This window comes from Callithrix jacchus, chromosome 17 (genome assembly GCF_049354715.1).
Source record: "Callithrix jacchus isolate 240 chromosome 17, calJac240_pri, whole genome shotgun sequence".
NCBI classification, from domain to species: Eukaryota; Metazoa; Chordata; class Mammalia; order Primates; family Cebidae; genus Callithrix; species Callithrix jacchus.
This window is the reverse complement of record NC_133518.1, coordinates 1,931,408-1,952,871: the sequence shown is the minus strand read 5'-3', so window position 1 is coordinate 1,952,871 and position 21,464 is coordinate 1,931,408.

The following is a 21,464-nucleotide window of genomic DNA, read 5'->3' as shown; positions in this document are numbered from 1 at the left end:
ATCCAGGCAAGGCAAGGCAAATCCAGACAAGGCAATTTCAGGCAAGGAAAGGGAAAGCAAGTCAATTCCAGGCAAGGCAAACCAAGGCATATCAAGAAAAAAATGTCAGGGTAAATCAAGGCAACGCAAATCCACGCAAGGTAAGGCAAAAAAAGGCAATGGAAATTCAGGTAAGACAAGGCAAATTCAGGCAAGGCAAGGCAAAACAAGGCAAGGGAAATCCAGGCAAGGCTACGCAAGGCAAGGCAAGGCAAATCCAGGCAATGCAAATACAGGCAAGGCAAGGCAAATTCAGGTAAGGCAATTTAAATTCAGGCAAGGCAAGGTAAATCCTAACAATGCAATGCAAAGCAAGGCAAATCCAGGCAAGGCAAATCGAGGCAAGGTAAGGCAAGGCAAGGAAAATTTAGGCAAGACAAAGCAATTCAAGCAAAATCCAGGCAAGGCAAATCCAGGCATAGCAAGGCAAAGCAAATCCATGTAAGGCAAATCCTGGCAAGGAATGGCAAGGCAAATTCAGGCACGGCAAATTCAGGCAAGGCAAAGCAAATTCAGACAAGTCTAAGCAAGGCAAGGTAAATCCAGGCTAGGGAAATAAGGACAAAGCAAGTCAAGGCAAATCCAGAAAAGACAAATCCAGGCAAAGGGATGCAAGGCAAGGCAAATCCAGGCAATGCAAATTCAAGCAAATAAATGCAATGCAAGGCAATTCAAGGCAAGGCAAGGCAAGACAAATACAGGCAGGGCAAATACAGGCAAGGCAAGGCGAGGCAAGGCAAATTGAGGTAAACCAAGGCAAATCAAGGCAAGGCAAGGTAAATCCTGGCAAGGCAATGCAAGGCAAATACAGGCAAGGCAAATAAAGGCAAGGAAAATTCAGACAAGGTAAGGCAAGGCAAGGTAAATTCGGGCAAGGCAAAGCAACTCAAGAAAAATCCAGGCAAGGCAAATCCAGCCAAAGCAAGTCAAGGCAAATCCAGGCAAGTCAAATCCAGGAAAGGCAAGGCAACGAAAATCCAGAAAAGGCAAATCCACGCTAGGTAAGGAAAGGCAAATCCAGGCAAGGCAAGCCAAGGCAAATCCAGTCAAGCAAGGCAAGTCAAGGCAAGGCAAATCCAGGAAAGGCAAGTAAAAGAAAATCCAATCAAGGCAAATTTAGGCAAAACAATGCATGGCAAATCCAGATAAGGCACGTCAAGGCAAAGCAAGGGAAGGAAAGGCAAATCCAGGCAAGGCAAATCCAGTCAAGGCAAGGCAAGGCAATCCCAGACAAGGCAAATCCAGGCAGTGCAAGGAAATTCAAATCCATGTAATGCAAATCCAGGCATGGCAAGTCAAGTCAAATCACATCCAGCCAAAACAAATCCAGGCAAAGCAAGTCAAAGTAAGGCAAATCCAGGCAAGACAGAAAAAAATGGCAAATCCACTTAAGGCAAATCAAGAGAGAACAAGGCCAGGCAAGTCAAAGTAAGGCAAATCCAGGCAAGACAAAAAAAAAAAGGAAAATCCATGCAAGGCAAATCAAGAGAAAACAAGGCAAGGCAAGGCAAATCCCATAAAGGTAAATCCAGGCAAGGCAAATCCAAGTATGGGAAATCCAGGTAAGGCACAGAAAGGCAAGGCAAATCAAGGCACATCAAATACAGGAAAGGCAAGGCAAATCCAGGCACGGCAAGGGAAGGCAAGGTAAACCCAGGCAAGGCAACGCAAATCTAAACAAGGCGAATACAGTTAAGGCAATGCTAGGCAAGGCAAATCCAGGCACTGAGAATCCGGGCAAGGCAAAAAAAACGAAAGGCATATCCAGGCAAAGGAATCTAGGCAAGGCAAATAAAGGCAAGTCAAATCGAGGCAAGGAGAATCCAGACAAGGCAAGGCAAGGCAAGACCTATCCAGGTATGGCATGGAAATCCAGGTAAGGCAAAGAAAGGCAAAGCAAACCCAGGCAATGCAAGAAAAGGAAAATCCAGGCAACGCAAATCAAGGCAAGGCAAGGCAAACTTAGTCAAGTCAAATCCAGGCAAGACAAGGCAAGGCAAGGCAAATTTAGGCAAGGCAATGCAAGGAAAAACAAATCCAGGCTAGGCAAAACAAATCCAGGCTAGGCAAAACAAATCCAGGCAAGGCAAATCCAGGCAAGGCAAGGCAAAAATATTCAGACAAGACAAATCTAAGCAAGGCAAACAAGGCAAGGCAAATCCAGTCAAGGCATATCCAGGCAAGGCAAGGCAAGGCAAGGCAAATTATGGCAAGACAAGAGAAGGCAAAACAAATCCAGGCAAGGCAAATCCATGCAAGTCAAGGCAAGGCAAGGGAAGGCAAATTTAGTCAAGGCATATCAAGTCAAGGCAAATTCAGGCAAGACAAGGGAAGGCAAAACAAATCCAGGCAAGGCAAATCTAGGCAAGTCAAGGCAAGGTAAGGCAAGGCAAATCCAGGCAAGACAAATCCAAGAAAGGTAAGGCAAGTCAACGAAAATCCAGGCAATGCATGGCAAGGGAAATCCAGACAAGGCAAATTCAAGTAAGGCAAGGCAACGCAAGGCAAATTCAGGCAAAGCTTATCTAGGCAAGGCAAGGCAAGGTAAATTTAGGCAAGGCAAGAGAAGACAAGGCAAATCCAGGAAAGACAAGGCAAGGCAAGGCAAGGCAAATCCAGGCAAGACAAATCCAGAAAAGGCAAGACAAGCAAGGCAAACCCAGGCAAGGCATATTCAGGTAAATCAAGGCAAAGCAAATGTAGGCAAGGCAAGGCATATCCAGACAAGGTAAATCCAGACAAGGCAAGGAAAGACACATCCAGGCAAGGCAAATCTAGGCATGGAAAATCCAGTCAAGGCAAGGCAAGGCAAGGCCAATGCAGGCAAGGAATATCGAGGCAAGACAAGGCAAATTCAGGCAATGCAAGGCAAAGCAAAGCAAATCTCGGCAAGGCAAATCCAGGCAAGGCAAGGCAAGGAAAATCCAGACTAGGCAAATTTAAGTAAGAGAAAGAAAAGCAAGACAAATCCAGGCAAGGCAAGGGAAGGCAAAACAAATCCAGGCAAGTCAATGCAAGGCAAATCAAGGCAAGTCCAGGGACACAAATCCAGTAAAGGAAAGACAAGGCAGGGCAAATCCAGTCAAGGCAAGTCCAGGCAAAACAAGGGAAGGGAAATCCAGACAAGGGAAATCCAAACAAGAAAAGGCAAGTCAAGGTAAATCCAGGCAAGGTATATCCTGGCAAGGCAAGGCAAGGCAAATCTACGAAAGGCAAATCCAGGAAAGTCAAAACAAGGTACGGGAAAGGATATCAAAGCAAGGCAAAAAAAAAAAAGTCAAATCCAGGCAAGGCAAATCCAGGCAATGCAAAAAAAGGCAAAACAAATCCAGGCAAGGCAAGGCAAGGCAAATCCAGGAAAGGCAAATCCAGGCAAGGCAAGGCAAATCCCGGTAAGGAAAAACCAATCAAGGCAAGTCAAGACGAGGCAAATCCAGGCAATGCAAATCCAGGCAAGGCAAGGCAAGGCAAATCCAGGCTAGGCAAGGAAAGGCAAATCCAGGCAAGGCAAGCAAGGCAAGGCAAATCCAGGCAATGAAAGGAAAGGCAAATCCAGGCAAGGCAAATCCAGTCAATGCAAGGCAAATTCAGGAAAGACAAATCCAGGGAAGGCAAGACAAGGCAAGGCAAATTCAGGCAAGGCGAGGAAAGGCAAGGCATATCAAGGCAAAGCAAATCTTGGCAAGAAAAGGCAACACAAATCCAGGCAAGGCACATGCAGGCAAGGTGAGGCAAGGAAAGGAAAAGTCAGGCAAGAAAAAGCAATTTAAGGCAAATCAGCCAAGAAAATCCAGGCAAAGCAAGGCAAGGCATAACCAGTCAAGGCAAATTTAAACAAGACATGGAAAGGGAAGGCAAATCCAGGCAAGGCAATGCAAAAGATATCCAGACAAGGCATATTCAGGCAAGGCAAGGCAAGGCAAGTCAAGGCAAATCCAGGCAAGTCATGGCAACGCAAGGGAAGGCTAATTCAGTCAAGACAAATCCAGGAAAGGTAAGGCAAGGCAGTGCAAATCCAGGAAAGGCAAATTCAGGCAAAGAAAGGGAAGGGAAATTCAGACAAGGCAAATCCAAGCAAGACAAGGTAAGGTAAGGCAAATCCAGGCAAGGCATATCAAGGCATGGCAAAGGCAAGGCAAATCTAGACAAGGCAAAAGAAAGCAAGGCAAATCCAGTCAAGGCAAAAGAAAGCAAGGCAAATCCAGGCAAGGCAAAACCAGGCAAGTCAAGGCAAAACAAGGCAAGGCATATTCAGGCAAGACAAATCTAGGAAAGAAAAGGCAAGGCAAAACAAACCCATGCAAGGCAAATCGAGGCAAAGCAAGTCAAGGCAAATGCAGTCAAGGCAAATCCAGGCAAGGCAAGGCAAGGCAAGACAATGAAAATCCAGGCAAGGTAAATCCAGGCAATACAAGGCAAGGCAAGGCAAGGCAAATACAGGTAAGTCAAGGCAAGGCAAGGCAAGGTAAGGCAAATCCAGTCAAGGAAAATCCAGGCAAGGCAAGGCAAGGGAAATCTAGACAAGGCAAATCCAAGCAAGGCAAAGCAAAGAAAGGCAAATTCAGGCAAGGCATATTTAAGAAAGGAAAGGCAAGAAAAAGAAAATACAGGTAAGGCAAGAGAAGGCAATACAAATCCAGGCAAGTCATGGTAGGGCAAAGCAAGGCAATTCAGGCAAGGAAAATCCAGAAAAGTCAAGAAAAGGCAAGGCAAATACAGGCAAAGCAAAGTTAAGCAAGGCAAAGGTAATGGAAATCCAGACAAGGCAAATCCAAGCAAAAAAAGGCAAAGCCATCCAGGCAAGGCATATCCAGGCAAGTCAAGGCAACACAAATCTAGGCAAGGCAAAGGAATGCAAGGTTAATCCAGGCAAGGCAAATCCAGGCAAGTCAAGGTAAGTCAAGGCAAGGCAAATCCAGGCAAGACAAATCCAGGAAAGAAAAGGCAAGGCAAGGCAAATCCAGGCAAAGCAAGTCAAGCAAATGCAGGCAAGGCAAATCCAGGCAATGCAAGGAAAGGCAAATCCATGGAAGGCAATGCAAGGCAAATTTATGCAAGGCAAGTCAAGTCAAGACAAAAATAATCCAGGCAACGTAAATCCAGGCAACACAAGGTAAGGAAAGACAAATCCAGGAAACGCAAATCCAGGCAAGGCAAGGCAAGCCAGGGCAAGGCAAATTCAGAAAAACAAAGAAAGGAAAATCCAGGAAAAACAAGGCAAGGTAAAACAAATACAGGTAAGGCAAACTTAGGCAAGGCAAATCAAGGCAAGGGAAATACAGGGAAGGCAAATCCAGGCAAGGCAAACAAGGCAATTCCAGGCAAAACAAGGCAAGGCAAATCCAGAAAAGGAAAGGCAAGGTAAATCTAGGCGAGGCAAATCCAGGCAAGGCATAGCAAGGCAATGTAAATCCAGGAAATACAAATCCATGCAAGGTAAGGCAAGGCAAATCCAGGAAACTCAAGGCAAGTCAAAGGAAGGAAACACCAGGCAAGACAAGAAAAGGCAAATACACGCTAGACAAATCCAGGGAAAACAAGGCAAAGCAAGAAATATCCAGTAAAGGCAAATGCAGACAAGGCAAATCCAGGCAAAAGAAATCCAGGTAAGGCAAGGCAAGACTAATCAAGGCAGATCAAATACAGGAAAGGCAAGGCAAAGTAAACTCAAGCAAGGCAAGGCAAATCCAGGTTAGGCAAGGCTAGGCAAGGAAAATCAAGGCAAGGAGAATTTAGGCAAGGGAAGGCAAGGCATATCCAGGCAAGCAAATTTAGGCAAGGCAAAGCAAGGCAAGGCAAATCCAGGCAATGCAAGACAAGGTAAATCAAGGCAATGCAAATCCAGGCAAGGCAAGGCAAATTCAGGCGAGGCAAATCCAACCAAGGCAAGGCAAATCCAGGCAAGGGAAGGCAAGGGAAACTCAGGCAAGGTACATACAGGCAAGTTAAAATAAAACAAGGAAAATTCAGGCAAGGCAAATTCAGGCAAGGCAAATCCAGGCAAGGCAAATCCAGGCAAAGCAAGGCAAGGCAAATCCAGGAAAGTCATGGCAAGAAAAATTTAGACAAGGCAAATTCAGACAAGGCTAAGCAAGAGAAGGCACATCCTGGCCAGGCAAATTCAGGAAAGGAAAGGAAAGGTAAATCTTGGCAACGCAAATCCAGGCAAGGCAAGGCAAGGCAAGGCAAGGCAAAGCAAGGCAAGGCAAGGCAAGGCAAGGCAAAGCAAGGCAAGGCAAGGCAAGGCAAGGCAAATCCAGGCAAGGAACATCCAGGCAAGTTAAGGCAAGGGAAAGCAAATTCAGCCAAGGCAAAGTGAGGCAAGTCAAATCCCGGCAAGGCAAATCCAGGCAAAGCAAGGCAAGGCAAATCTAGGCAAGGCAAATTCAGGCAAGGCATGGCAAGGCAAATCCAGGCAATGCAAATCCAGGCAGGGCAATTTCAGGCAAGGCAAGGCAAATTCAGGCAAGGCATGGCAAGGCAAATCCAGGCAAGGCAAATCCAGGCAGGGCAATTTCAGGCAAGGCAAGGCAAATTCAGACAAGGCTAAGCAAGGCAAGGCAAATCCAGGCAATGCAAATAAGAAAAAAAGCAACGCAACACAAATCCAGAAAAGGCAAATCCAGGAAAGGCAAGGCAAGCCAATGCAAATCCAGGCAAGGCAAATTCAAGTAAGAAGAGGCAAAGCAGGGAAATTACAGGCAAGGCAAGGAAAGGCAAGGCAAGGCAATTACAGGTAACACAAATCCAGGCCATGCAAGGTAAGGCAAGGCAAATTCAAATAAGGCGAATTAGGCAAGGCAAGGCAAGTCAAATCCAGGCAAGGCAATGCAAGGCAAATTCATGCAAGGTAAGGCAAGGCAAGGCAAATTCAGACAACGTAAAGCAATTCAAGGCAAATACAGGAAAGGCAAATCCAGACAAAGCAAGGCAAGGCAAATACAGACAAAGAAAATCCAGGTAAAGCAAGGCAAAGCAAGGCAAATTAAGGCAAGGCAAGGCAACGCAAATCAAGCAAGGCAAATCCATTTAAGCAAGGCAAGTCAAGGCAAGAGAAATCCAGGCAAGGCAAGGAAAAAGAAATTCAGTCAGGGCAAATTAAGGCAAAACAATGCAAGGCAAATATAAATAAGGCACGTCAAGGCAAAGCAAGGCAAGGAAAGAAAATCCAGGCTAGGCAAGGCAAGGCAAATCCAAACAAGGTAAATCCAGGCAGTCAAGGAAATGCAAATCCATGCAAGGCAAATCCAGGCAGGTCAACAAAAGGCAATTGCCGGCAAGTCATATTCAGGCAACACAAGGCAAGTCAAAGCAAGGCAAATCCAGGCAAGACAAGTAAAAGCAATTCCACGAAAGGCAAATCCAGGGAAAACAAAGAAAGGTAAGGCAAATCCAGTAAAGGCCATTCCAGACAAGGCATAGTCAGGCAACGGAAACCCAGGCAAGGCAAAACAAAGGGAAGGCAAATCAACGCACATCAAAACAGGAAAGGCAGGGCAAGAAAAGGCAAATCCAGGCAAGAAAGGAAAGGTAAGGTAAACCCAGGCAAGGCAATGCAAACTCAGACAAGGCAAATCCTGGTAAGGCAAGGGTAGGCAAGGCAAATCCAGACAAAAAGAATCTATGAAAGGTAAGGCAAAGCAAGGCATATTCATTCAGGCAAGCAAATCCAAGCAAAACAAAGCAAGGCAAGGCAAATACAGGCAAGGGAAGGCAAGTCAAGAAAAATTCAGGCAAGGCAAGTCAAGGCAAGGCTAAGAAAATTCAGACAAGTCTAAGCAAGGCAAGGCAAATCCAGGCTAGGTAAATAAGGACAAAGCAAGGCAAGGAAAATCCAGAAATGGCAAATCCAGGCAAGGAGAGGCAAGGCAAGGAAAATTCAGGCAAGGCAAATTCAAGCTAAAAAAGGCAAAGTAAGGCAATTCTAGGCAAGACAAGGCAAGGCAAATACGGGCAAAGTAATCCCAGGCAACAAAAGACAAGGCAAATAAAAGCAACGCAAGTCCACACAAGGCAAAGCAAGGCAAGGCAAATCCAGGCAAGGCAAGGCAAATTAAGGCAAGGCAAATCCAGGCACGGCAACGCAAGGTAAGGCAAGGAAAATCAGGCAAGGCAAGGCAAATTTAGGCAAGAAAAATCCAGGCAAGGAAAGGCAAGGGAAATCCAGACAAGGCACATCCAAGCAAGGCAAAGCAAGACAAGGAAAATCCAGGAAAGGCATATCTAAGCAAGACGAAGCATGGAAAGGCAAATCCAGGCAATTCAAGGAAAGTCAAAATAAATCCAGGCAAAGCAAATCCAGGCAAGGCAAGGCAAGGCAAAACCAGGCACGGATAATCTAGGCAAGGCAAGGCAAGCCAAATCTATGCAAGGCAAATCCAGACAAGGCAAAGGCAAGGGAAATCCAGACAAGGCAAATCACAGCAAGGCAAGGCAAGGCAAATCCAATCCAGGCAAGGCAAGGCAAATCCAGGCAAGTAAAGGCAAATGAAGGCAAGGCTAATCAAGGCAAAACAAATCCAGGCAAGGCAAATCCAGGAAAATTAAGAAAAGGCAAATCCAGGGAAGGCAATGCAAGGCAAATTTACACAAGGCATGTCAAGGTAAGACAGGGAAAATTCAGGCAAGGCAAATCCAGGCAATGCAAGGAAAGGAAAATTCAGGAAAAACAATGCAAGGCAAATCCAGGTAAGGCAAGTCAAGGCAAAACAAACAAAATCCAAAGAAAGTAAATCAAGTAACGCAAGGGAAGGCAAAGCAAATCCAGGAAAGGCAAGCCAAGTCAGGGCAAGGCAAATTCAGGAAAACAAAAAAAGGAAATTCCAGGAAAAACAAGGCAAGGTAAGGCAATGATAGGTAAGGCAAACTTAGGCAAGGCAAGGGAAATACAGGAAAGACAAATCGAGGCAAGGCATGGAAAGGCAAATCCAGAGAAGGCAAGGTAAGGCAAATCTAGGCAAGGCAAATCCAGGGAAGGCATGGAAAGGCAAGGAACATCCATTAAATGCAAATTTAGGAAAGACAATTCAAGGCAATGCCAGACAAGGCAAATCCAAGCAAGGGAAGAAAAGGCAAATCCAGGCAAGACAAGGAAAGGCAAATCGAGGCAAGGAAAATCCAGGCAAGGTAAATGCGGACAATGCTAGAAAAGGCAAGACAAATCCAGGCAATGCAAATCCAGGCAAGGTGAGACAAGGAAAGTCAAATCCAGGCAAGGCAAACTCAGGCAAGAAAAGGCAAAGCAAGGCAATTCCAGGCAAGGCAAGGCAAGACAAATCCAGACAACGCAAATGCAGGCAAGGTGAGGCACGGCAAGGCAAGGCAAATTCCGGTAAGACAAGGCAAATTCAGGCAAGGCAAGGCAAGGCAAGGCAAACTCAGGCAAGGCAAAGCAATTCAAGGCAAATCAAGGCAAGGCAACTCCAGGCAAGGCAAATCCAGGCAAGGCAAGGCAAAGCAAGGAAAATCCAGGCAACACAAATCCAGGCAAGGCAAGACAACACAAATCCAGGCAAAACAAATCAACCTTATGCAAGGAAAGGCAAAGCCAGTCAAGCAAGGTAAGTCAAGGCAAATTTATCCAACGCAAATTCAATTAAGCAAGGCAAGTCAAGGAAAGGCAAATCAAGGCAAGACAAAGAAAAGGAAATTAATTCAAGGCAAATTCAGCCAAAACAATGCAAGACAAATCCAGGAAAGGCACGTCAAGACAAAGCAAGGCACAGAAAGGCAAATCCAGGCAAGGCAAATCAGGCAAACCAGGCAAGGAATATCTAGGCAAGGCAAATCCAGGCAAGGCCTAGCAAGGCAAGGGAAATCCAGACAATAGAAATCCAGGAAAGCCAAGGCAAGACAAATCCAGGCAAGGCAAATCCAGGAACGGAAAAACAAGATAAATCCAGGCAACGCAAATCCAGGCAAGGCAAGGTAAGGCAAATTCAAGTAAGGCAAGGCAAATGCAGACAAGGCAAAGCAAGTCAAGGCAAATCCAGGCAAAACAAGGAGAGGTAAATCCAGGTAAGGCAAATCCAGGCAAGGCAATGCAAAGAAAGGCAAATTTAGGCAAGTCAAATCCAGGCAAGGCAAATGCAAGCAAGGCAAGGCAAGGCATATCCAGGCAAAGGAAATCCAGGCAAGACAAGGCAAGGCAGGGCAAGGCAAGGCAAATCCAGGAAAGGCTAGGCGAAGCAAGGGAAATCCAGACAATGCAAATCCGAGCAAGGCAAAGCAAGGCAAGGGAAATCCAGGCAAAGCAAGGTAAGGCAAATTCAAGCAAGGCAAGGGAAAACAATACAAATCCAGGCAAGTGAACTTCAGGCAAGTCAGGGCAGGGCAAGGCAAGGCAAGGCCAGGCAAATCCAGGCAAGACAAATCCAGGAAAGGCAGGGCAAGGCAAGGGAAATCCACACAAGGCAAATCCAAGTCAGGCAAGGCAAGGCAAGGAAAGGTAAATCAGGCAAGGCAAATTAAAGCATAAAAAAGTAAAGCAAGGCAATTCCAGGCAAAGCCAGGCCAGGCAAATACAGGCAATGCAAATCCAGGCTAGGCAGTGCAAGGCAAGGCAAATTCAGGTAAGGCAAGGCAAATTTAGGCAAGGCAAGGAAAGGCAAAACAAATCCAGGCAAGGCAATGCAGGACAAACCCATGCAAGTTAAGGCAAGGAGAGGCAAGGCAAAAGAATTCAAGGCAAAACCAGGAAAGGTAAATTCAGGCAAAGCAAGGCAAGTCAGATCCAGGCAAGACATATCCAGGCAAGGCATGGCAAGACAAATCCAGTCAAGGCAAATCAAGGCAAGGCAAATTCAGACAAGGCTAAGCAAGGCAAAGAAAATCCAGGCTAGACAAAAAATGACAAAACATGGCAAGGCAAATCCAGGCGAGACAAATTCAGGCAAGGAAAGGCAAAGCAAGGCAATTACAGGTAAGGCAAAGCCAGGCAAAACAGTCAACGCAAACCCAGGCAAGCCAGAACAAGGCAAATTCAGGTAAGGCAAGGCAAATTTAGGCAAGACAATGCAAGACAAATCCATGCAAGTTAAGGCAAGGCAAGGGAAATTCGGGCAAAACAAATCCCGGCAAGGCAAAGCAAGGCAACGCAAATCCAGACAAGGCAAATCCAGGCAATACAAGGAAAGGCAAATCCAGGAGAGGCAAGGCAAGGCAAATCCAGAAAAGGAATATCCAGTCAAGCAAGGCAAGGCAAGTCAAGGCAAATCCAGGCAATACAAGGAAAAGGAAATCCTGTCTACGCAAATTTAGGCAAAACACTGCAAGGCAAATCCAAGTAAGGCGCGTCAAGGCAAAGCAAGGCAAAAGAAAGTCAAATCCAGGCAAGGCAAGGCAAGGCAAAACCAGATAAGGCAAATCCAGGTAGTGCAAGGAAATGGAAGTCCGTGCAAGTAAATGCAAGTCCATGCAAGGAAAATCCAAGCAGGTCAAGGCAAGGCAAATCCAGGCAACGCAAGGCAAGTCAAAGCAAGACAAATACAGGCAAGACAAAAAAAGGCAAATCCATGCAAGTCAAATCCAGGGAAAACAAGGCAAGGTAAGCTACATCCAGTAAAGGCAAATCCAGACAAGGCAAATCCAGGCAAGGGAAATCCAGCTAAGGCAAGAAAAGGCAAGGCAAATCAAGGCACATCAAATACAAGAAAGGCAAGGCAAGGCAAATCCAAACAAGGCAAGGGAAGGTAAGGTAAAACCAGGCAAACCAAGGCAAATCCAGACAAGGCAAATACAGGAAAGGCAAGGCTAGGGAAGGCAAGTTTAGGGAAGGAGAATTCAGGCAACGCAAGGCAAGGCAAGGCATATGCAGGCAAGCAAATCCACGCAAGGTAAAGCAACGCAAGGCAAATGCAGGCAATACAAGGCAAATACAGGCAAAGCAAAACCAGGCAAGGCAAGGAAAGTCAAGGGAAATTTAGGCAAAGGAAATCCAGGCCAGACAAGGCAAGGCAAGGAATATTCAGGCAAGGCAAGGCAAGGCAAATCCAATCCAGGAAAGGCAAATCAAGGGAAATCCAGACAAGGCAAATCCAAGTAAGGTAAAGCAATGCAAGGCAAACCCAGGCAAGACATTTTTAGGCAAAGCAAAGCAAGTCAAATCCAGGCAAGCCAAGGGAAACAAAGCAAATCTAGGCAAGGCAAATCCAAGCAAGTCACGTCAAGCAAGGCAAGGCAAATCTAGGCAAGACAAATCCAGGAAAGGTAGGGCAATGAAGAAAAATCAAGGCAAGGCAAGGAAAGGAAAATCCAGGCAAGGCAAGGAAAGGCAAATCCAGGCAAAGAAATTCAGGCAAGGCAAGGCACGGCAAGACAAATCCAGGCAAGGCAAATTCAGGCAAGGCAAGACAAGGCAAAAGAATCCCAGACAAGGAAAAACCAAGCAAGGCAAAGCAAGGCAAGGCAAATCCAGGCAAGGCATATCTAGGCAAGGCATTTCTAGGCAAGCCAAGGCAAGGCAAGGCAAATCCAGGCAAGGTAAATTCAAGCAAGAAAAGGCAAAGCAAGGCAATTCCTGGGAAGGCAAAGCAAGACAAATCAGGCAACGCAAATCCAGGTGAGGCAAGGCAAGGCAAATTCAGGTAAGGCAAGGCAAATTTAGGCAAGGTAAGTCAAGGCAAGCTAAATTCAGGCAGGGCGGTGTAAGGCAAATCCATGCAATGTAAGGCAATGTAAGGCAAGGCAAGGCAAATCCAGGCAAAGCAAAGCAAGGCAAAACCAGGCAAGGCAAGGCAAAGCAAGACAAATGCAGGCAATGCATATTCAGGCAAGGCAAGGGAACAAAAATCCAGACAAGGCAAATCTAAGCTAAGCAAGGAAAGGCAAATCCAGGAAAGGCAAAACATGGCAAATCCAGGGAAGGCAAATCCAGGGAAGGCAAATCCAGTCAAGCAAGGCAAGTCAAGGCAATGCAAATTTAGACAAGACAAGGAATAGGAAATCCAGTCATGCAAATTTAGGCAAAACAATGCAAGGCAAATCCAGGTAAGGTACGTCAAGGCAAAGCCAGGCCAGAAAAGGCGAATCCAGATAAGGCAAATTCAGGCAAGGCAAGGCAAGCAAACCCAGACAAGGCAAATCCAGGTGGCACAAGGAAATGTAAATCCATGGAAGGCTAATCCAGGCAGGTCAAGGCAAGGCAAATGCAGGAAAGGAAAATACAGGCATTGCAAGGCATGTCGAAGCAATGCAAATCCATGCAAGACAAAAAAAAGGCAAATTCACACAAGGCAAGTCCAGGAAAAACAAGGCATGGCAAGGCAAATTCAATAAAGGCAAATCCACGAAAGGCATATCGAGCCATTGCAAGACAAGGCAAATGCAGGCAAGCAAGTGAAGGGAAAACAAATTCAGGCAAGGCAAGGCAAGGCAAGGCAAATCCAGCCAAGACAAATCCAGGAAAGGCAAGCCAAGGCAAAGCAAATCCAGGCAAGGCAAGGAAAGGGAAATCCAGACAAGGCAAATTTAAGCAAGGAAAAACCAGGCAAGGCAAATCCAGGTAAGGCAAATTTAGGCAAATCAAGGCAAGGCAAACCCAGACAAGGCAAATTCAGGCAGTGCAATGAAATGCAAATCCATGCAAGGCAAATTCAGGCAGGTCAAGGCGAGGCAAATTCAGGCAACACAAGTCAAGTCAAAGCAAGGTAAATCCAGGTTCGACGAGGAAAGGCAAATCCACACAAGGAATATTCAGGGAAAACAAGGCAGGGCAACACAAATTCAGTAAAGGCAATTTCAGCAAGGCACATCCAGGCAAAGCAAGGCAAATGCAGGCAAGGCAAGGGAAGGCAAAACTAATCCAGGCAAGGCAAATCCAGGCAAGACAAGGCAAGAGAAATCTAGATGAGGCAACTTTAAACAAGGCAAGGCAAGGAAAATCCAGGCAATGCAAGCCATGGCAAATCTAGGCAATGCAAAAGAAGGCAAGGCAAATCCAGGCAAGGCAAGGTGTGGCGAATTCGGGTAAGAAAAGGCAAATTTAGGCCAGGCAAATCCATGCCTGGTAAGGCAAGGCAAGGCAAATTTAGGCACGGCAAAGCAACACAAGACACATCCAGGCAAGGCAAATCCAGGTAAGGCAAGGCAAAGCAAGGCAAATCCAGGCAATGCAAATCCACGCTAGGCAAGGAAGGTCAAATCCAGGAAAGGAAAGGAAAGGCAAATCGAGGGAAGGCAAATCCAGTCAAGCAAGGCAAGTCAAGGAAAGGTAATTCCAGACAAGACAAGGAAAAGGAAATTCAGTCAAGGCAAATTTAGGCAAAACAATGCAAGGAAAATCCAGGTAAGATACATCAAGACAAAGCCAGGCCAGGAAAGACAAACTCACAGAAGGCAAATCCAGGCAGTGCAAGAAAATGCAAATCCATGAGAGACACATCCAGGCAGGTCAAGGCAAGGCAAATACAGGAAAGTCAAGTCAAGTCAAGTCAAAGCAAGGCAAATCCAGGCAAGACAAGGAATGGCAAATCCACACAAGGCAAATCCAGGCAGTGCAAGAAAATGCAAATCCATGAAAGACACATCCAGGCAGGTCAAGGCAAGGCAAATACAGGAAAGTCAAGTCAAGTCAAGTCAAAGCAAGGCAAATCCAGGCAAGACAAGGAATGGCAAATCCACACAAGGCAAATCCAGGAAAAACAAGGCAAAGCAAGGAAATTCTATAAAGGCAAATTTAGGCTAGGCATATCCAGGCAAGGCAAGGAAAGGCAAGGAAAATGTAGGCAAGGCAAGGGAAGGCAGAACAAATCCAGGCAAGGCAAATCCAGGCAAGACAAGGCAAGGAAAGGCAAGGCAAGGCAAATCCAGCCAAGACAAATCCAGGAAAGGCAAGGCAAATCCAGGCAAGGGAAATCCAGACAAGGCAAATCCAGCCAAGGCAAGGCAAGGGAAATTCAGACAAGGCAAATTTAAGCAAGGCAAGCAAGGCAAGGCAAATCCAGGGAATGCATACCCAGGCAAGGCAAGCCAAGACAAATCTAGGCAATGCAAGGGAAGGCAAGACAAATCCAGGCAAGGCAAACACAGGCAGGTCGAAGAAAGGCAAGGCAAGGCAAATCCAGGCAAGAAAATCCAGAAAGGTCAAGGCAAAGCAAGGCAAACACAGGCAAGGAAAATCCAGGCAAAGCAAGGCAAGTCAAATGCAGGCAAGGCAAATCCAGGCAAGGCAAACACAGGCATGTCAAAGAAAGGCAAGGCAAGGCAAGATCCAGGCAAGACAAATCCAGGAAAGTCAAGGCAAGGCAAGGCAAGACAAATCCAGGAAAGGCAAGGCAAGACAAATCCAGGCAAGGCAAATTCGGGCAAGGCAAAGCAAGGCAATGCAAGGGAAATCCAGACAAGACAAATCCAAACAAGGCAAAGGAAGGCAAAACAAATCCAGGCAAGGCACATCTAGGCAAGGCAAGGAAAATCCAGGCAAAGCAAGCAAAGGCAAAACAATTCCAGGGAAGGCAAATCCATGCAAGTCAAGGCAAGGCATGGCAAAACAAGCCAAGGCAAATCCAGACAATAAAAATCCAAGAAAGGCAAGGCAAGGCAAGGCAAGGCAAGAGCAATCCAGACAATGCAAATCCAAGAAAGGCAAGGCAAGGCAAAACAAGCCAAGGCAAATCCAGACAATAAAAATCCAAGAAAGGCAAGGCAAGGCAAGGCAAGGCAAGAGCAATCCAGACAATGCAAATCCAAGAAAGGCAAGGCAAGGCAAGGCAAATCCAGGCAAAGCATATCTAGGCAAGGCAAGGCAAGGCAAATCTTCGCAAGGAAAGGGAAGGCGAGGCAAATTCAGGCAATTCAAGGCAACACAAGGCAAGGCAAAGGAAGGCAAACCCAGGCAAGGCAAATCTAGGAAAAGCAAGGCAAAACAAATGCAGGCAAAGCAAATCCATGCAAGGCAATGCAAGACAAATCCAGACAAGGTGATTCCAGACAAGGCAAGGAAAGGCACATCCAGGATAGGCAAGCAAGGCAAAATGAGGAGAGGCAAATCCAGGTAAGGCAAGGCATGGCAAATCCAGACAAGGCAAATCCAGGCAAGGCAAGGAAAGGCAAATCCATGGGAGCCACGGTGAAACAAATCCATGAAATGCAAGTCAAGGCAAAAGAAGGAAATGCCAGGCAACACAAGGGAAGGCAAGGCAAATCCAGAAAACTCAAATCCAGGCAAGGCCTATCCAGGCAGTGCAAGGGAAGTAAAGGAAAATTCAAGAAACCCAAATCCAGGTAAGGCAAGGTAAGTCAATACAAGGCAAATCCAGGCAAAAGAAAGAGAGGCCAAAACAAGAAAAACAAGGCAAGGTAAAACAAATACAGGCAAGGCAAAGTAAGGCAAGGAAAATACAGGGAAGGCAAATCCATGCAAGGCAAAGCAAGGCAAATCTAAGCAGGGCAAATTCAAGGAAGGCATGGCAAGGCAAGGCAAATCAAGACAAGCCAAATCCAGGGAAGAGATGACATGACAAGGCAAATCTAGGCAATGAAAATCCAGGTAAGACACAGCATGGCAAGGTAAATTCAGGCAAGGCAAATCTAGAAAGGGCGAGGCAAAACATGGCAAATCCAAGCAAGTGAAGGCATGGCATATTCAGACAAGGCAAATTCAGGCAAAGGAAAAAAAGGCAAATCCAGGCAAGGGAAGTCCCGGCAAAGCAAGGTAAGAAAAATCCAGGCAAGACAAATCCAGGCAAGGCAAAGCAAGGCAAGGCAAGCAAATTGAAGCAAGGCAAATACAAGCAAGGCAAGGCATGGCCAATTCAGGCAAGGCAAATCCAAACAAGGCAAGGAATGGCAAATCCAGTCAAGGAAAGGCAAGTCAAATCCAGGCAAGGTAAGGCACGTCAAGGCAAGGCAAATTCAGGCAAGTCAAGGAATAGTAAATCCAGGCAAGGCAAGTTCAGGCAAAACAAAGCAAGGCAAACCTAGGAAAGGCAAGGCAAGGCAAGGCAAGGCAACGCAAATCCAGGCAAGGCAAGGCAAATCATGGAAATCAAATCCAAGCAATGCAAAAAAATGCAAATTCCGGTTAGGCAAATACAGGCAACACAAGGAAATTCAAATCCAGGGAAGGCTAATCCAGGCAGGGCAAGGCAAGGCAAATCCAGGCGAGACAAAAAAAGGCAAATTCAGGCAAAACAAGGCAACACAAGGCAAATCTATGCAAGTCCGACCCAGGCAAGGCAAGGAAAGGCAAGGTAAATCAAGGCTAGGAAATACATAAAAGTCAAGGAAATGCAAGTCAAATCATGGCAAGGCAAGTTAAGGTAAGGCAAATCCAGGCAATGCAAGGCAAATCCAGATAAAAAGGTAAGGCAAATCCAGGGAAGGCAAAGCTAGACAAGGAAAATCCATGCAAGGAGAATCCAAGCAAAAAAAATCCAGGGAAGGCAAAGCTAGACAAGGCATATCCAGGGAAGGAGAATTCAGGCAAGGCAGGGCAAGGTAAGGAAAGGCCTATTTTGACAAGGCAAATCCAGGCAAGGCAACGCAAGGCAAACCCAGGCAAGGCAAATCCAGACAAGGCAAATCCAGGCAAGGCAAATCCAGGCAGGGAAAGACAAGTTAAAGCAAACTCAGACAAGGCAAATCCAGGTAAGGTAAGGCAAGGCAAGGAACGGCAAGGTAAATCCAAGCAAGGTTAATTCAGATAAGGCAAGGCATGGCAAGAAAAATTCATGCAAGACAAATTCAGGCAAAATGAGGCAATGCAAGGCAAATCCCGGCAAGGAGAATTCAAACAAAGCAAGGCAAGGCAAGGCCTATTTTGGCAAGGAAAATCCAGTAAAGGCAAGGCAAGTCGAAGCAAATTCAGTCAAGGCAAAGCAAGGCTAGGAAAATCCAGGCAAGGAACATCCAGGCAAGGCAAGGCAAGTTGAAGCAAACACAGGCTAGGCAAATCCAGATATGGCAAAGTAAGGCAAGGCAAATCCAGGCAAGGTAACTCCAGGCAAGGCAAAACAAGGTAAGGAAAATCCAGGCAAGGCAAATCCAGACGAAGCAAGGCAAGACAAGGCAAGGAAAATTCTGGAAATGCAAATCCAGGCAAGGCAAGGCAAAATCAGGCAAGGAAAGACAAAGCAAGGCAAAGGAAATTCAGGAAAGGCAATGCAAGACAAACTCAGGCAAGGCAAATCCAGGCAAGGCAAGGCAAGGAAAGGCAAGGAACATCAAAGCAAGGCAAGGAAAGTCAAATTTAGGCAAGGTAAATCCAGGCAAAACAAGGCAAGGCAAGGCAAATCCCGGAAAGGCAAATCCGGGCAAAGAAAAAAAAAGCAAGGCAAATCCAGAAAAGCCAAATCAGGAAAGGCAAGACAAGGCTAGGCAAATCCATGAAAGGCAAATTTTGGCAATGAAAGGGAAGGCAAGGCATATCCTGGAAAATGAAATCCAGGCAAGGCAATGGAAATCCAGAAAAGGCAAATCCAGATAAGGCAAGGCAAGGAAAATCGAGGCAAGGAAAATTCAGGCAAGGCAAGGCATATCCAGGCCAGGCAATTCCAGGCAAGGCAAGGGAGAAAAAGCAAACTCAGGCAAGGTAAGGGAAGGCAAGGCGAATCTAAGAAAGGCGAATTCAGGCAAGGCAAGGCTAGTCAAGGCAATGCAATAAAAGTTCAGGCAAGGGAAATCCAGGCAAGGCAAATCTAGGAAAGACAAGCCAAGGCAAGGCAAGGCAAGGCACTAAAGGTTCAGGCAAGAGAAATCCAGGCAAGGCAAATCTAGGAAGGACAAGGTAAGGCAAAGTAAGGCAAATCCAGGCAAGACAAATCTAGGAAAGGCGAATTAAATCCAGGCAAAGCAAGGAAAGGCAAATGCAGGCTAAAAAAATTCAGGTAAGACAAGGCAAGGCAAAGCAAATCCAGGTAAGGCAAGGCAAATCCAGACAAGGAAAATCCAGGCAAGCCAGGAAAGGAACATTTAGGCAAGGCAAGTCAAATTTAGGCAAGACAAATTTAGGTAAAGCAAGGCAGGGCAAATTTAGAGAAAGAAAATCCAGGCAAGGCAAGGCCAGACAAATCCAGGCAAGGAAAGGCAAGACAAGAAAAATCCAGGCAACACAAAGGAAGGCAAGGCAAATCCAGGAAGGGAAAATTCAGGCAAGGCAAGGCGAGGCAAGCATCCAGGCAAAACAAAGAAAGTCAATTCCAGGAAAAACAAGGCAAGGTAATGCAAATACTGGCAAAGCAAACCCAGGCAAAGCAAAGCAAGAAAAGGGACACACAGGGAAGGCAAACCCAGTAAAAGCATGACAAGACAAGGCAAATCAAGGTAAGGAAAATCTAGTCAATGCAAATCCAGGTAAGACAAACTCAGGCAAAAGAAAGCAAGGCAAGACAATTCCAGGCAAGGCAAGGGAAGGCAAATCCAGGCAAGGCAAATCCAGGAAAGGCAAGGCAAGGTAAATCCAGGCAATGCAAATCCAGACAAGGCAAGGCAAGACAAGGCAAGGCATATTCATGTAAGGCAAGGCAAACTCAGGCAAGGCAAGGCAAATCCTGGCAAAACAAGGCAAGGCAAATCCAGGCAAGACACATCCTGGCAACGTAAGGCAAAGCAAGGCACAGTAAGGCAAGGCGAATCCAGGCAAGGCAAATCCAGGCAAGGCAAGGGAGGCAAGGCAAATTCAGGCAATTCAAAGGAAGGCAAAACAAATCTAAGCAAGGCAAGGCAAGGCAAATCCAGTCAAGGCAAGGCAAATTTATGCAATTCAAATCCAGGCATGGAAAGTCAAGTCAAGTCATATTTAGCCAAAACAAATCTAGGAAAGGCAAGGCAAGGCAAACCAGGCAAGGAAAATCCTGGCAAGGCAAAGCAAAGCAAAACAAATCCATTCAATGCAAACCCAGGCAAAGCAAGGCAAAGCAAGGCAAGGCAAATGCAGGCAAGGCAAATCCAGGAAAGGCAAGGCAAGGCAATGCAAGGCAAATCCAGGCAACGCAAAACCAGTTAATTCAAGGCAAATTCAGGAAATTCAAGGGAAATTCAGGAAAGGCAAATTCAGGAAAGAAAAGGCAAAGCAAGACAAATCCAGGCAAGGCAAATACAAGCCAGGCAAGGCAAGGCAAAGCAAATCTAGGCAAAGCATATTAAGGCAAGGCAAGACAAGTCAAGGCAAGACAAGGCAAGGCAAATCCAAGAAAGTAAAGAAAGGCAAGGCAAGGCAAATCCAGGCAAGGCAATGCAAAGCAATTCCATGCAAGGGAAATCCAGTCAAAGCAAGGAAAACAAATCAAGGCAAAGTAATGCAAGGCAAATCCAGGCACAGCAAATTCAGGCAAGGCAAGGCAAGGTAAGGCAAGTGATATCAAAGCAAGGCAAGGAAAGTCAAATCCAGGCAAGGCAAATCCAGGCAAGGCAAAGAAAGGCAAGGCAAATCCAGGACAGGCAAAACAAGGCAAGGCAAATCCAGGAAAGTCAAATTTCGGCAAGGTAAGGGAAGGCATGGCATAAGCAAGAAAGGCATATCCTGGCAAGGAAAGACAAGAAAAGGAAAATCCAGATAAGGGAAGGCAAGGCATGGCAAAACAAGTAAAGGCAAATTCAGGCAACTCAAGGCAAGGAAAGGAAAGGCAAATCCAGGCAATACAAATTCTGGCAAGGTAAGGCAAATCTAGGCTAGGCAAATCTAGGCAAAGCAACGCAAGGCAAGGCAAATACTAGCAAGACATATCCAGGCAAGGCAAGGCAAGGCAAGGCAAATCCAGGGAAGGCAAATCCAGGCAAGTCAAGGTAAGGAAAGGCAAATCCATGCAAAGCAAGGCAAGAAAAGTCCTGGCAAGGCACATCCAGGCAAGGTAAATCCAGCAAGACAAGGCAAGGCTAATTCAGTTAAGGCAAATCCAGGCAAGGCAAGAAAAGAAAAATTCAGGCAAGGCAATGACAGAAAAATCCAAGCAGGGAAACGCAAGGAAAATCCAAGCAAGGCAAAACAAAACAAAACAAATTCAGGCAATGCATATCCAGGCAAAGCAAGGCAAGGCAAGTCAAATCTAGGCAAGACAAGGCAAGGAAAATACAGGGAAGGCAAATTCAGACAAGGTAAGAGAAGGCATATACAGGCAGGGAAAATCCAGACATGTCAAGGCAAGTCAAGGTAAGACAAATCCAGGCAAGGGAAGGCATGGCAAATCCACGCAATGCAAATCCAGGCAAAGCAAGGCAAGGAAAATCCAGGTAAGGGAAGGCAAGCCAAATCTAGGCAAGGAAGATCCAGGCAAAGAAAGACAATGCAAAACCAGGCAAGGCAAGGCAAGGCAAATTCAGGCAAGGAAAATCCAGGAAAGGCAAGGAAAAAGAAGGGAAAGCTAGACAAGGCAAATCCAGGCAAGGCAAGTCCAGGAAAAGCAAGGCAAGGTAAGGCAAACCTAGGCAAGGCAAATCCAGGCAAAGCAGGGTAAGGCAAATGTAGGCAAGGCAAAACTAGGCAAGGCAAA